The sequence below is a fragment of the Chiloscyllium punctatum genome, unplaced genomic scaffold (assembly GCF_047496795.1).
Source record: "Chiloscyllium punctatum isolate Juve2018m unplaced genomic scaffold, sChiPun1.3 scaffold_327, whole genome shotgun sequence".
Classification (NCBI taxonomy): Eukaryota; Metazoa; Chordata; class Chondrichthyes; order Orectolobiformes; family Hemiscylliidae; genus Chiloscyllium; species Chiloscyllium punctatum.
The window spans coordinates 92,780-107,010 of NW_027310061.1; positions in this window are offsets into that span (position 1 = coordinate 92,780).

The following is a 14,231-nucleotide window of genomic DNA, read 5'->3' on the forward strand; positions in this document are numbered from 1 at the left end:
GAGGCCAATAGATTTTTATCCTGAAGACATAACCAGTTCCTTCGCAATGATTAAGCCTTGTTGTCATTTAATGGAAACTTGAAATAATTCAGGAGCGGAGTTGATCAGATTCTGTGTAAGTTTGAATAAAGATGGAGAAAGTCATTGGACTGAAACTGGTAAACCGTTCTGGATCTGATGGTTTCCAACTCAGGCTGCCATGAGGCACTGATGGGCAAATTGTGGACACACAAATCCTGCTCTCCAAAAGTTTTCCTCATTCAGGGTTTTCCTCACATTGGGTGAGGAAAACAACTAACGTCACTGCAACATTTAAAAGAATGTGTGGTTGTGGGTTGTTCACCCATAGCCAGAGCTGGAGTGTCTAATCTTCTTCTCCGGCTTTCATCAAACCTCTCTCAGTCCATGCCTGAAGTGGTATTCTGTCCCTTGAAGAGCATTAAGGTGGATAAATTCCCAGGGCCTGATGATATCTACCGCAGGTTATTGAGAGAGGCAAGGGAGGAGATTGCTGGGGTGTTGACCAAGATCTTTGTATTTTCATGACAGAACCCCGGTCCTCACCAACCTGTATTGTAAAGGTTCCAGAGGACTAGTGACTAGCTGATGTTATTCCTATGTTTAAGAAAGCATAATCCTGGAAATTATAGAGTGGTGAATTTCACATCAGTACTGGGAAACTTGGAGAGAATTCTTAGGGATAGTATTTGCACACATTTGGAAAAGCCTGGCTTTATTAGGGACAATCAAGTTGGTCAATGAGGGTAGAGCAGTGGATTTTGTCTACATGGATTTAAGTGAGATTTTCCTCATGGTAAGCTCATGCAGAAGATTAGGAAGCCTGGGATCGACAGTGTCTTGGCTGCGAGGATTCAAAATTTTCATGCCCATAGAAGACAGAGGGTACTGGCAAAATGGTGTTTTTCAGGTTGGTGATCCATGACTAGTGGGTGTTCCACTGGGATCAGTACTGTGACTTTGCTGTTTGTAATATATGGAAATGACTGGGTTAGTAAGTTTGCAGATGTTACAAAGATCAGTGGAGATGTAGATAGTGTAGGACAAGGGAAGGGGCCATACTGAACCTGGTGTTGTGGAATGAGCCAGGCCAGGTTGTAGAAGTTGCAGTGGGGGATTTCTTTGGGAATAGTGACCACAATTCTGTAAGTTTTAGAATACTCGTAGACAAAGATGAGTGCGGTCCTCAGAGAAGAGTACTAAACTGGGCCAAGGCCAATTATAGAAAAATTAGGCAGGAGTGAGTGACTGAGAACTTTGGAGAAATCGGAGATGGCCAGCAAAAATCAGTTAAAAAAATTTGTAAAAGGTAAATCTTATCCAATGAAGATCATTGAATGTTTTGGGAGGTGTTACTAATGTGGTGAAGAAGAGAATTCTGAGATGTTAGAGGGATTGAGATGTATAGATGCATGCAACACAAGTATTAGCACACAAGTGCAGCAAGTAATTCAAGAGGCTAACGTGGTGCTGTATAGTATTGCAAGAGAAACTGAACATTAAATCAAGGATGTTATATTGTAGTTTTAAATGGCATTGAAGAGAACACATCCCAAATACTGTGTGCAGTTAGGGTCTTTGTATTTAAGAAAAAATGTAAATACCTTGGTGATAGTTTGGAGGAGGTTCATAAAATTGGAATGAATAAGGTAGCTTACAAGGGAAGGTTATGATTTGAAGGAGGTGGTGTTCAACTGGGGTAGGCAAAATTACCCCCATAGAGTTGTGTGACTTTGGGACTCTGCCTCAGGAGGATTTGGAGTTCGGGTTGTTCAATATTTTTAATACTGTATTCTATATAATTGGAACAAGCTGGGGAATCAAAACTTATTGGGGATAGATGTGAAATGTGGAATATGAGATCAGGCAGGGCATTCTTGAATGGTGGAGTAGGGCTCCCAATTCCTTTGATCGTATGCTCTTAAATATTGCAATGGCAATGTCAATGCAAACGGGACGGTATGTTGACACTTTACAAAGCCATTTTTACAAAGCATCCAAAAACAATTAAATATCTAAATGGAAATTATTCAGCCAAATTAATTAAATTGATACTTTACTACAGTACTGAGGGAGTGCCAAACTGTCAGCAGGTCAGTACTGAGGGAGTACTGCACTGTCACAGAGTTAGTGCTGAGAGATTGTCGCACTATTGGAGGGTCTACCCTGAGGCAGTGTCGCTGTATCAGAGGATCAGTGTTGAGGGAGAGCCGTACTGTTGGATGGTCAGTACTGAGGGGAGTGCCGCACTGTCGGGTCAATACTGAGGGAGTGCATCAGTATCAGAGAGTCTGTACAGAGGGAGGGTTACTGTCAGAGATTCAGTACAAAATGAGCATTATACTGTCAAAGGTACAGTACTGAGTGTGCCCTGCACTATTGGAGGGTTATTACTGAGGGAATGTGTGTTGGTGGTGAGCCAGTTCTGCAGTTGACTGAACTGTTTCATACTCAAGTCATGAATTGTACCTTCAAAACTGTTAGACTGTAATTTGTAATCTGATCTGACTGCATTTTTAATGCAAACAATCTTGTGTTCATTTATTTATTACCATTTTATTTGAGATTGTCTTCAAGGTGAATGTACTTTGGAAAATGAGTTATCATTGCCCTAATAATCAGGAATTGCTGGTGTCCTGCTTTCTGTGTAGCATAGGGTTATGGTCCTGCCTTGTCCAGTAACTCCAGTCTCAGTGGTTCTGCAAAAACTGGTGTGTGATTCAAGGTGCATGATGAGGTTTACCCACGAAGTGGCAAAAATGGCATAATGTGAAAAACTGAATCACATCTTTGTGATCATACAGCCAGTAAAAATGCCTGTTTTCTAAACGCTAGAGATTTCAAGTTGTTATGATATGCTCTCCACAATGAGTCCTCATAGTATCTGGACATTGCTATCTGAGGACCAACCATCCATTCTTCTTCTAGGGGCTATGAGGGATGATAGAAGAGAAACTAGGGAGAGCTGAGAGTTCTGGTCTCGAGCCAGGGAGAATGTGAAAGGAACTTTGACCCAATCGACTAGTAGAAGGAAGGGAACAGATCAGGATTAAATATGTCTGACCAGTCTTGGTAGAAGTTTCATCAAGATCGAAAGGGATTCCCAATCACAACAGAGACACATTCTTGGAGACAATGTTGAAGAAGGATGCATAAAATTAAACACAGACAAGAAGCATCTTGGACAGGTCAGGATCAACTCTTTGAGATGGGATCACCTCCAAGGAACTCTAGCGCATGGTCTTGAGAGATTTCAAACTGTTTCTTGGGAGCGATTCCTGTGGAAATTTCGAAGGCGAATTAGAGTTTAGAAAGATTTTCTTTATCTGTGTTGCCCCTATATTGTCTCATTCTTGCATGGTTTGTGCATTCCCGCACTCAGCCTTATTATCAAAATTGAAGTTTGTGTAGATACTATCTTCTTGATGTCCATGGACATTATGATTCAATTTCATTTCCCCAACTTTCCTCTGGCGTAGAAACAGAAATGAGCAGAGCGACAATCAGAGTGATCTGTGTTTATTGACCCCAATAGAAATTGTACTGACAAGAAATCCATTAATTATGCGATTTTTGAGAAGATTTGTAGCTCAGGTTGAGGTTCAGGTTGTACGTTTGTTCACTGAGCCAGCAAGTTTGTTTTCAGACATTTTGTCACCATGCGAGGTAACATCATCAGTGAGCCTCCGGTGAAGTGCTGGTTTTCTGTCCTGCTTTCTATTTATATATCTCAGTATGTTGTGGTGAGTGATATCATTTCTGGTTCTTTTTTTTTTGAGAGGTTGGTAAATGGGGTCTAAATTGATGTGTTTACTGATGGAGTTCCTGTTTGAATGCCAGGCCTTTAAGAATTCTCACACGTGTGTCTGTTTAGCCTGTCCAAGGATGGGTGTGTTACCCCAGTCCATGGGGAGGGTAGTTTGTTCGCGTCTCTGCATGACTGCTTCTGCTAAGAAGCCTCATTTTGGTGATCCCATGGATGTTCCATTGATTTGTTTGTAGGTCTTGTCCCTGGTGAAATGGGTAGTGAGGTACAGGTCTACTAGGTTGAGGATGTTGTCCTTGCGCTGAAGTTGGTGCTGTCTGGTGTTTGTGTCTTTGGTTCCTCTCGTAGTGCGGTCAGTGTTTCTTTGGCCACGCTGATGTTAACTGATGTGAATAGGGCGATTATGTCAAAGGAAACCATTATTTCATCCTCCCCGACCTTGGTGTCTTTGATGTTCAGGAAATCTTGGGTGGAGTGGATTGATTGGCATGAGTCTTCTAGGTATTTCAGTTTTTGGTGCAGTTACTTTGCAGTCTGTATGTCGGTTTGACGGAACACCCATAGATAGGATCACCAATATCAGGCTTCTTTTGTTCAACTTTTAATTTACAATTTATACATGTGGTTTGTAAAAATGTGATAGCAGATGTGTTATCACAGATTTAAAGGAAAAGGTATAGATAAGATTGGACAGAATCCAAGGTTATATACGTATGTGTGCAGAAATTAGATCATTAATCTAAATTCATTTTATGTATTTCATTGTAATGGGATAAAGAGTTAGAGAAAAAAAACAAAGCTATCTTTTCATTATGATGGTTCATTTTTTTCTGAAAGGAGAGGTGTTATGAAGTTGAAAGCATGTACTGTACTTTTAAGAGACAGCAACTGCCATCAAGACAAATGCCTAAAGGTTCAATATCTTGCTGTCCAAGAAATTAAGAAACTCTCTATCAAAGGTACTTTTTCATGTGAAAGGTACTCACTGTAAAATGAAAGAAGATGGCCCATGGAGATCTTGAGCCAGAAAAAAAAGAGCAGCAGGTCAGGCAGCATCAAAGGAGAAGGAGAATCGACGTTTCGGGCATAAGAACTGATGCCCGAAATGTCGATTCTCCTTCTCCTTTGATGCTGCCTGACCTGCTGCGCTTTTCCAGCAACACATTTTTAAGCTCTGATCCCCAACATCTGCAGTCCTCACTTTCTCCCAGAAAAAAAAAGACACAAGATGACAGTGGCTGTGTGGTTTTGAAATTAAGTTGATGTAATTTTAATAAGTGTCTTATTGGAACAGCATATTGTTGCAGAGTTGGAAGCAGGTATCAAGCAATTAAGAGAAAGGAGGGCTTAGAATTGTTGTTCAGTTTTAGAGTTAAAAAATAAATTGATGTCATTTTTACTAAATAATGGAATTTGGGATACATCCTCACACGTCCCTCTCCCTGCTTCTGTCTCAATTTGGATGGAAGCTGATCTCTAGGAGAAAGTGAGGACTGCACTTGCTGGAGATCATAGTCGGGAGTCTGGTGCTGGAAAAAGCACAGCGATTCAAGCAGCATCCGAGGAGCAGGAGAATCAACGTTTCAGGCATAAGCCCTTCCTGATTCTCCTGTCCTCAGATGCTGCCTGACCTGCTGTGCTTTTCCGGCACCACACTCTCAACACTGGAAGTTGACCTCTACATATTCTGTGTCTTCACCCCTGTGCACAAGCCCATCTCTGCTGGGCAGCTTGAGAAGTTGATGTTGGTCGAAAGGAGGCCATTAGTTCTGTCAGGATTCCCGTGTTGAGCATCTCCTTCCACTGGACCTTCAAAGACATCCCAGGAAGCTGGTGTCTCCCCTTCTCCAACTCTGTTCCTGATTGTGTTCTGAGGGTCAGTGACCACCCTTTTCTGTGAAGGCTGCAGAGAAATGGAAGTACAAGATATTCTCATATCATTTATCAGCATGGATAGGTTTAAAATACTGCAAAGCCTTTGAGGAGTCAATCATGGTTTAGTGAGCCCCGAGAAGGCAACAGTTATGAGTTCATCGTTCACAGAGACTGAACATTCCCAAATACCCCTCAGCCACTGATGGACTTTATTGATTGAAGTAACATATGGAACACCGCAGCAAAATCTCCCAACAGCAATATTAGAATAAAGTGCATTATTACATTTTTTAACGCTATTTAGTTTGAGCAAGATAATGATAGACCCCAGGACAGTGAGGCCAACTACTTCCTGCTTCACTTCCAAATGGTGGCTATGGGATCTTTGACACCTCCAAGAGGGCAGATGGTGTGGTTTAATTTTTCTTTTTACTCACTCATGCAATGTAAGCGTTGCTGGCTGGTCAGCATTTGTCTTTCCGGAGTGGCCCTTGAGAAGGTGGGATGAGCTGCATTCTTCAACCGCTGCAGTCCATGTGCTGGAGGTAGACCCACAATGCTCCTTGGGAAGGGAATTCCAGGATACTGAAGCAACCACACTGAAGGAACAGCCAATATATTTCCAAGTCAGGATGGTTTGGAGCTCGGAGGGGAACTAGTAGGGTGTGGCGTTTGCATGGACCACCTGCCCTTGTCCTTCTAGATAGAAGTGGTCCTGGGTTTGGAAAGTGCTGACTGAGGATCTTGGGTGAATTTCTGTAGTGCATCTTGAAGATGGTACACATCTGTGCTGGCTCCTCCAACTGGTATATTCAGGAGCACCTCTTAAAAAGCAAGGGTAAACAGTTTGTGAAGCTTTCCAGAGAAAGCATGGGGATGGGCCAGAGAGTGGGATCAATTGGATCACTTGAGCAGAATGACAGAACAGGTCTGAAGGGTTGGCTGGTCTCTTTCTCTGCTTAGATTAGATTACTTACACTGTGGAAACAGGCCCTTCGGCCCAACAAGTCCACACCGCCCCACCGAAGCGCAACCCACCCATACCCCTAACCTAACATTACAGGCAATTTAGCATAGCCAATTCACCTGACCTGCACATCTTTGGACTGTGGGAGGAAACCGGAGCACCCGGAGGAAACCCACGCAAACACGGGGAGAATGTGCAAACTCCACACAGTCACTCGCCTGAGGCGGGAATTGAACCCGGGTCTCTGGCGCTGTGAGGCAGCAGTGCTAACCACTGTGCCACCGTGCTCTGTTCTGGAATCCTGTGAGCTTTAATTCCTCTGTAGATCAGAGACAAACAGTGAATTTCTGCACATTTCACACATGGGACTGACTGGTCTTTCAGTTGTTTTGCCTCTTCATGGTGATTGCTTTGATGGTGAGGCTGGACAGAAAGTACAGCATTTGACTGCATACTCTTAGCTTTGCTGCTTTGGCATTATGACAACATCTTAAAACAAAAACAGGTCATAGAATCATAAAACCCAAAAGAGGCCCTTCGGCCCATTGTATCAATTGCAGCAAAAATATCCACATTAGTCCCTCTTTCCCACATTAGGCCCATGCCTCTCTGAGCTCCTCCATTTCTGACTTATTGTTTATTCCCAATATTTCAGGAGCTTAGGGGCCAAACAGTGAAAGGCTGCTGGACCAATGGAAATTGGGGAATGCTCAACTACCCAGAGGCGGCAGCGATGTTGGAGTGTTGTAGCAGTGTCGTAGGAGAATGCAAGGAGTTTGTAGCAGCAGTGTCATGGTAGAACACAAGGAGTTTGTAGGAGTGTTGTAAGAGAACACGAGGAGCTTGTGGAGTGTCGTGGGAGAGCACAAGAAGCTTGTAGCAGTGTTGTGGGAGAACACAAAAAGCTTCTAGGATTGCCATGGGAGAAATCTTTCGAAAGCGTTAACCAATGGAATCTTACTGTAAAGTCAAAAAATCACAACATCAACAAAATTTGATTAGGTGGATTGGCTGGTTCATGACCCCTCTGAAAAAAATCAAGGACACAGTATCCTTCAGAAAAGGAATAGCTTTTCGGGAAAAAAGGGACAGGAGGGAATCTATGATTCTATGGTATGTGATGCAAAGAGGAAGTGTCAAAGTGAGTCAAGTCAGGAAGTAAGGAAAAGTGAGAAAACAAACCCACATCTGTCACTCCAAGCAAACTATTAATTTGGAGAAAAATCTTTGAGGTTATTTCTGTATAGAATCATTGACAAGGCTCACAGGCAGAGGAAGAAGCCCATTCAGCCCCCTCCTCCAGCCTGTTACACAGGAACAAGAGGCCATTCAGCTCCCCCCCCCCACCCCCCAGCCTGTTACACAAGAACAGGATACCAATTGGCTCCTTCCTCAAGCTTGTTACACAGGAACAGGAGGAGGCCATTCAACCCTCTCCTCAAACCTATGGAATGGGAACAGGAGGAGGTCATTCAGTTCCATCCTCAAGTTTGTTCCACTTGAGCAGAAGAAGGCCATTCAGCACCCACCTTGAGCCTGTCACCCAGGAATAAAGTGGGAAAGGTGATCCACCCAGTGCAAACAAAGGAAATTAACAACAATATTAGATCCAAGGAAGGGTTGGACAAATAGACCATAAACAGAGGCAGGATTTGGAGTGGTTTAGGTGGAAGAAGGGATTGATTACAAAGGAAAAAATAAGCGCGAGAGGAAGAGAAATATAAGTTCCCTAAAATTAGAAGCAGGGGAATGTATAATGGGGAACAAAGAAACAGCTGACCAATTTCAGTTCTGACTTTACAAAAATATTAAAGAGCGTGGATTGGGACTAGTGCACTGAAATAGATATTGAGTCAGAATAAAGGGGTCATTTTCAAGTGACAGTCGGTGACGAGTGGGGTACCGCAGCAATCGGTGCTTGGACCCCATCTATTCACAATACGTACTTATGATTAGGTTGAGGGAATTCAATCTAATATCTCAAGAGTAGCAGAAAATATAAAGCCGGATGGGAAGGCGAGCTGTGAGGAATATGCAGAGATACTTCATTGTGATTTGGACAAGTTCAGTGCATAGTTGCATAGCAGACGGAGTACAATGTGATTTAAAGGGAGGTTATTCACTTTGGGAGCTAAAACAGAAAGGCAGAGTATTATCTGAATGGTGATAGATTTGGAAAGAGGTTGTGCAATGAGACCTGGGTGCCATTGTACACCAGCTGTTCAGAGTAGGTGCACAGAAACAGCCGGTAGTGAAAGCAGCAAATGGTCCACTATCCTCCATGGCGAGAGGATTGGAGTGCAGGAGCAGGGATGTCTTGCTGTGATTATACAGGGCTTTGATGAGACCATGCCTGTTACATTGTATGACGTTTTGATCTCCATATCTGAGGAAGGATGTTTTGGCAATGGAGGCAGTGCAGTGAAGGTTTACCTGACTGGTTCCTGGAATGGCAGGACTGATGTATGAAGAGAGACTGGATCGGTTCGGACTATATTCACTGATATTTTGAAGGATGAGGCCCATTCAACCCCTACTGACTGTTATACAGGAAATGAGTCTCATTCACCACATTCTGCCTGTAAAACTGGAAAAGAGGAGACCATTCAGCCTAACGACACTTACACTGGAAAAGGAGGGGGTCATTCAGTCCATTGACCCTGTTACACTGGAATGGGAGGAGACCATTTCGCCACCTTGAACCATGACAGTAGCTGCCCAGATCTGCAGAGCAATATTGTCATGGTCGTGCATGAGGTTCACAGCTTGTTTCCTGTAAGGCCAGATAAGCTGCTACCGTGATACACTATACCCACTTCCTGATATAACTCGCAGCAATACATCAGCCCTCTTGAACTGATACACAGTGAACAGGACAGGAAGAAACCATTCAGCCCAAGTCGAGCCCTTTGGCAGTTACTCTCGAGAAGGGCAGTTGGACAGTGTGTGTCGGTGAGTACTGTAACATTTGAAACTCAGTTCCAAAACTAGCGTTGTTCCATGTTGATGTTTTGACCTTTGTATAGTCAGAGTTCCAGTGGTTCCAATAGTTGATGCCTTTGAAATGTTTCTATTCCTTATTGCGATCTGGACTAAAGGCAGAACATCTTTCTAGATCAAAGGATGAGAGAATTGCAAAGACGTGAGCTTTGGGACAGAAAACAGGAAATACTGAAGAAAGCAGGCCTGGCAGCATCTATGGACAGAGAAAAATAGAATTAACATTTGAGTCCAATCTGGTTGTTCTTCTGAAGTAAAAGGGTCAGTAAATGATGGTTTTTATGAAGTCGATGGAGAGGACGAGCAAGTAGAACAGATGCCTGGAGGATAGAAAACGAAGGATTGCTAATGATGGTGAAAGAGAGCGTGAGACATCAAAATAGGTGTTAATGATAGGTATGAATTGAACAGAATGGGTCCACTACATGGGAAGGAAAGCCAACAAGACACAAGAAAGACCCATACATGGCTAATCAAAATAGAGAAGTGAATTTGTTGAACCTAGTGCTGAAAGCTGTGAAGTGCTTGGTGGAAAATGAGGTGATGTTCCCTCAACTTGCATTGAGCTTCACTGGAACACAGAAGCAGTTCTGAACCTGGGGTTCAACACTGAGCTTAGTAATTTTAGAGCTTGCCCTCTGTCCAAACCACACACCCAATCACCAACATGTCTTGTTGACTTTCATCCAAGAAGAGTGGACCCATTTTCTCCTTTACACACTTAATCATTTGTACGCATCGTACACCTCAATCTTTACTACCATGAGCACTGCCCCTGTCTTTTTCTCTGGGCACCTCCACCATCTCTTCCAATTTATCTCTCCTTTCCCTCTGACAATAGCATGAAAAAACACAATTTTCCACACTCTGTCAGTTCTGGTGGATTGAGGTTGTATTCAAGCTGTTAACTTTTTCTGTCCATAGATGGCCGGATCTGTTGGATTTTTCAAGGACCTTTTGATTCAATTTATAATTTCTAGCATTCACTCAAATTTGTTTTTATTTGAACATCTCATTGCCTTGTGGTGGTGAAAAGTGCTGTAAAAATACAGTTCCCTCAGAAGTTTCATTCTTCCAATGTTTGTAACTCTTTGCAGAGCGCTTATTGTTTCATGGAGAAACAAGGTGAAGACGTTGTGAAAGAGTAGCTGTGATATCTCCAGAGCTGTTAGATAACAGGTGAAGGCACATTCACAGCTTTGTCTTTCACACCATGAGAGGGAGAAACTGATGAAATATCAGGGAACGAACAATGATTGGGAAATCTTACTTCCTGCTGTCAGCTTGGACAGATTTATGGTTAATACTCTTTGTGACAGATTGTTCTTATTGAGCTCTGTCTGGGAACCAAACCAGCAATGAGCCAGATACACACACACCCATTACCCTCTGCTCACTGATATACACTAGCTCTGGGTCAATAAAATTAAAATCCAGTTCCTTGAATTATGACCTCCCCAGTCTTGCAGCCCAACCTCCCTTGCTGTAATCTCCTCCAGCTCCTGCACCACTCCCATTCTCTCTAAACCCCTCCAGCCCTGACAGGTCTCCCCACCTCTGTCACGTCCTTCACCCCCATATCTCTCGCAATTTCTACAGTCTCCCTCAGTCCGGACCCCACTCACTATCTCTGTAACCTAGACAGTCCTTACAAATTTCCCTAACTCTGTAACCTCCTTCGTCTGTTACATCCCCTCCCTATCTCTGTCCCATCCTCCAGCCCCAACAGTCCCTCCCTATCTCTGTAACCTCCTCCAGTCCCTTCACCCTTCCCTATCTCTGTCACCTCCTCCAGCCCAAACATGCTTTCCTATCTGTGTAACTTGCTCCAGCTCTAACATCTCCGCTCTTTCTATGTAACCCCCTGCAGCCTCTACACTCCCTCTTATCTCTGTAACCTCCTCCAGCCCTTATACCCCTCCTAATATCTGTAACATCTCCAAGCCCACACCCTCCTTGCCCCCATTCACCATGATCTCTGTTATCTTGACTGACTCCCTGAGATTTCTCTGCTCTTCCATTTCCAGTCTCTTGCTGATTCCCCCTCATTCCCATTGCTCCCTTCTGATTGGCTGTGCCAGAATCTGTAGAACCCCTCTCCCTGGACCTTGAGCATTAACATTAAATTTGAACTGGAGAAGCTGAGTTAGGGTCAGTGTAAGCTCAGTATGATGACAGCTCAGCAGTATTCAGAATAGACAGTGAGTCCAGCCCTCTCACTTTCTGCCCAGTCTCACCTCCTCAGCTATTCCAAGAAACTGTAAGATAAAGACACAACATCAAGGTCTTGTACAGCACTGTTAAGCAGAGTTAGGGAGTGGTATGGGGCTCGAGGAGGTGACAGCGATAGGGAGGGGTCTGGGACTGGAGAAGGTGACAGATAGGGAGAGGTGTAAGGACTGGAGGAAGTTCTGGAGATAGGGAGTTGATGTAGCAAATGCAGGATCTTACAGAGATAGGGAGGAATTGTAGGGGCTGGAGGAGATGACAGAGACAAGAGGTTTAGGAACTGGAGGAATTGACTGGAGGAGGGGGTGAATGGGCTAGAAGAGGTTACAGAGATAAGGAAGGGTTCTCTGGGTTGGAGGAGGTTACAGAGATAGGGACAGGGTGTAGGAGCTAGAGAAGATTACAGCATCGGGGGGAAGGACTCAAAAGAGCAGAGAGCTGGATTATAATCCAAGGAGCTGGATTTTAATTTTAGTGACCCACAGTGAATATATGTCTGAAAACAGAGCTGTAAGGGTTAATTGTTGTGATGGACTTCTTGTGAGTCTGTATTCTGGCTCACTACTGCACTGGTTCCCAGTCAGAGCTCAATTAGAACAATCTTTTACAAACATTATTAACCATAAATCTGTCCGAGCTGACAATGTCATTACCTTAGAGAAGTAACGACAGAAATAAAGAATTCCCAATCAGTGTCTGCTCCCAGATATTTCATCAGCTTCTGCCTGTCAAGCTCTGAAAAAGAAAGGATTGAATGAGACCTCAATTCTCATCCGAGAGATCAGCTACTTTTAGACAACGTCCTCACTGACTACCTTGTTTCCCCATGAAATGATAAGTGCTCTGCAGAGTTACAAACATTGCAAGAATGAAACCTCTGAGGGAATTGTATTTTTACAGCACTTTTTGCCATCACAAGGCAACCATATGCTCAAATAAAAACAAATTTCTGTGAATGCCAGAAATTATAAATCAAATCATAAAGTGCTGGAGAAATCCAACAGATTTGTGGAGAGAAACAGTTAGCAGTTTCAGTACAATATCACTCCTTTCAAACTGCAGTGATGTGGAGGTGCCCGTATTGGACTGGGGTGGACAAAGTCAGATGTCACACAATATCAGGTTATAGTCCCAAAAGCCCAAAGAGGCAGAGCTCCAAAAGCTGGTGTAGTTTAAAAAAAAAATCTGTTGGACTCTGACCTGGCATCGTATGACTTCTAACTTAGAACTGCAGGAGAGTTAAAATTATGTTTCTCATGCTGTGTTCGGAGGGCAATGTTACGACAGGACAGTTAATTTAACCAAACACCCAGAAAAGTTCACCTCGCCTTGTAATGTGTTCAAATATCAGTGACAGAGAGCTGCCAAATTCCACTATTTAAAGAAAATAATATAAATTTATTCTTGATCTCTAAGAATGAACATTAAACAACAACTATTCACAACTCGAATCCCCCACCCTTCTCTTCACTGCTTATTACCTGCCTCCAACTCAATAACAATATGCTACTCCAGTAAAACACTTTTTGAAAATACATCAACTTAATTTCAAAACCACACAGCGGCTGTCGTCTTCAGTGTTTGTCTTCTTCCAGATGAAGATCTCCCTGGGTCGCCGTCTTTCCTTTTATTGCGAATATGTTTCACATGAAAAGGTACCTTGGTTAGTGAGTGTTTTCTAATTTCTTGGATCTGTGTTGATGACAGTTGCTCTGTCTCCAATTTTCAAAAAAACATTGTAATGAATCCTTTCTTCCTCCTAAACTGCTCCCAATCCTCATGTCTGCTGCTGTTTATGGTCTATTTGTCTGACCCTTCATTGAATCTGATACTGGTTATAATTTCCTTTGTTTGCCATGGTTGGGTCACCTTTCCCATTTTAACAGATTCTGGAAGGGGGCTGAAGGCCTCCTGCTGTTCGTGTGAGCTATGTCAATGTCTTTTGAGCCTACACAGAAATAAGATCAAAGACCTTTCCACCTGTTAACAGTTTGCTTGTAGTGACAGATGTGGTGCAGTTTCTCACTTTTTCCTCCCTGCCTGACTTGAATCACTTTGATACACCCAAATTTCTCATTAAATACAGTGGGGGGCAGCACAGGAAGAGACCATTCCACCCAGGCACAGCATGTGGGCAGTTATTCTCTATGCAGGTATTAGGACCGGTCAAGGATAGGTAATGAAGTGGCAGGAACTCACTTCCATGACCAACATCACATTTCATTGAATCATTAAATCCCTATAGTGTGGAAGCAGGCCATTTGGCCCATCGAGTCTATACCAACCCTCTGAAGATCAACTCACCAGACCCACTCTTCTACCCTATCCCTGTAACCCTGAATCTCCTATGGCTATTCCACCTAGCCTGCTCATCCT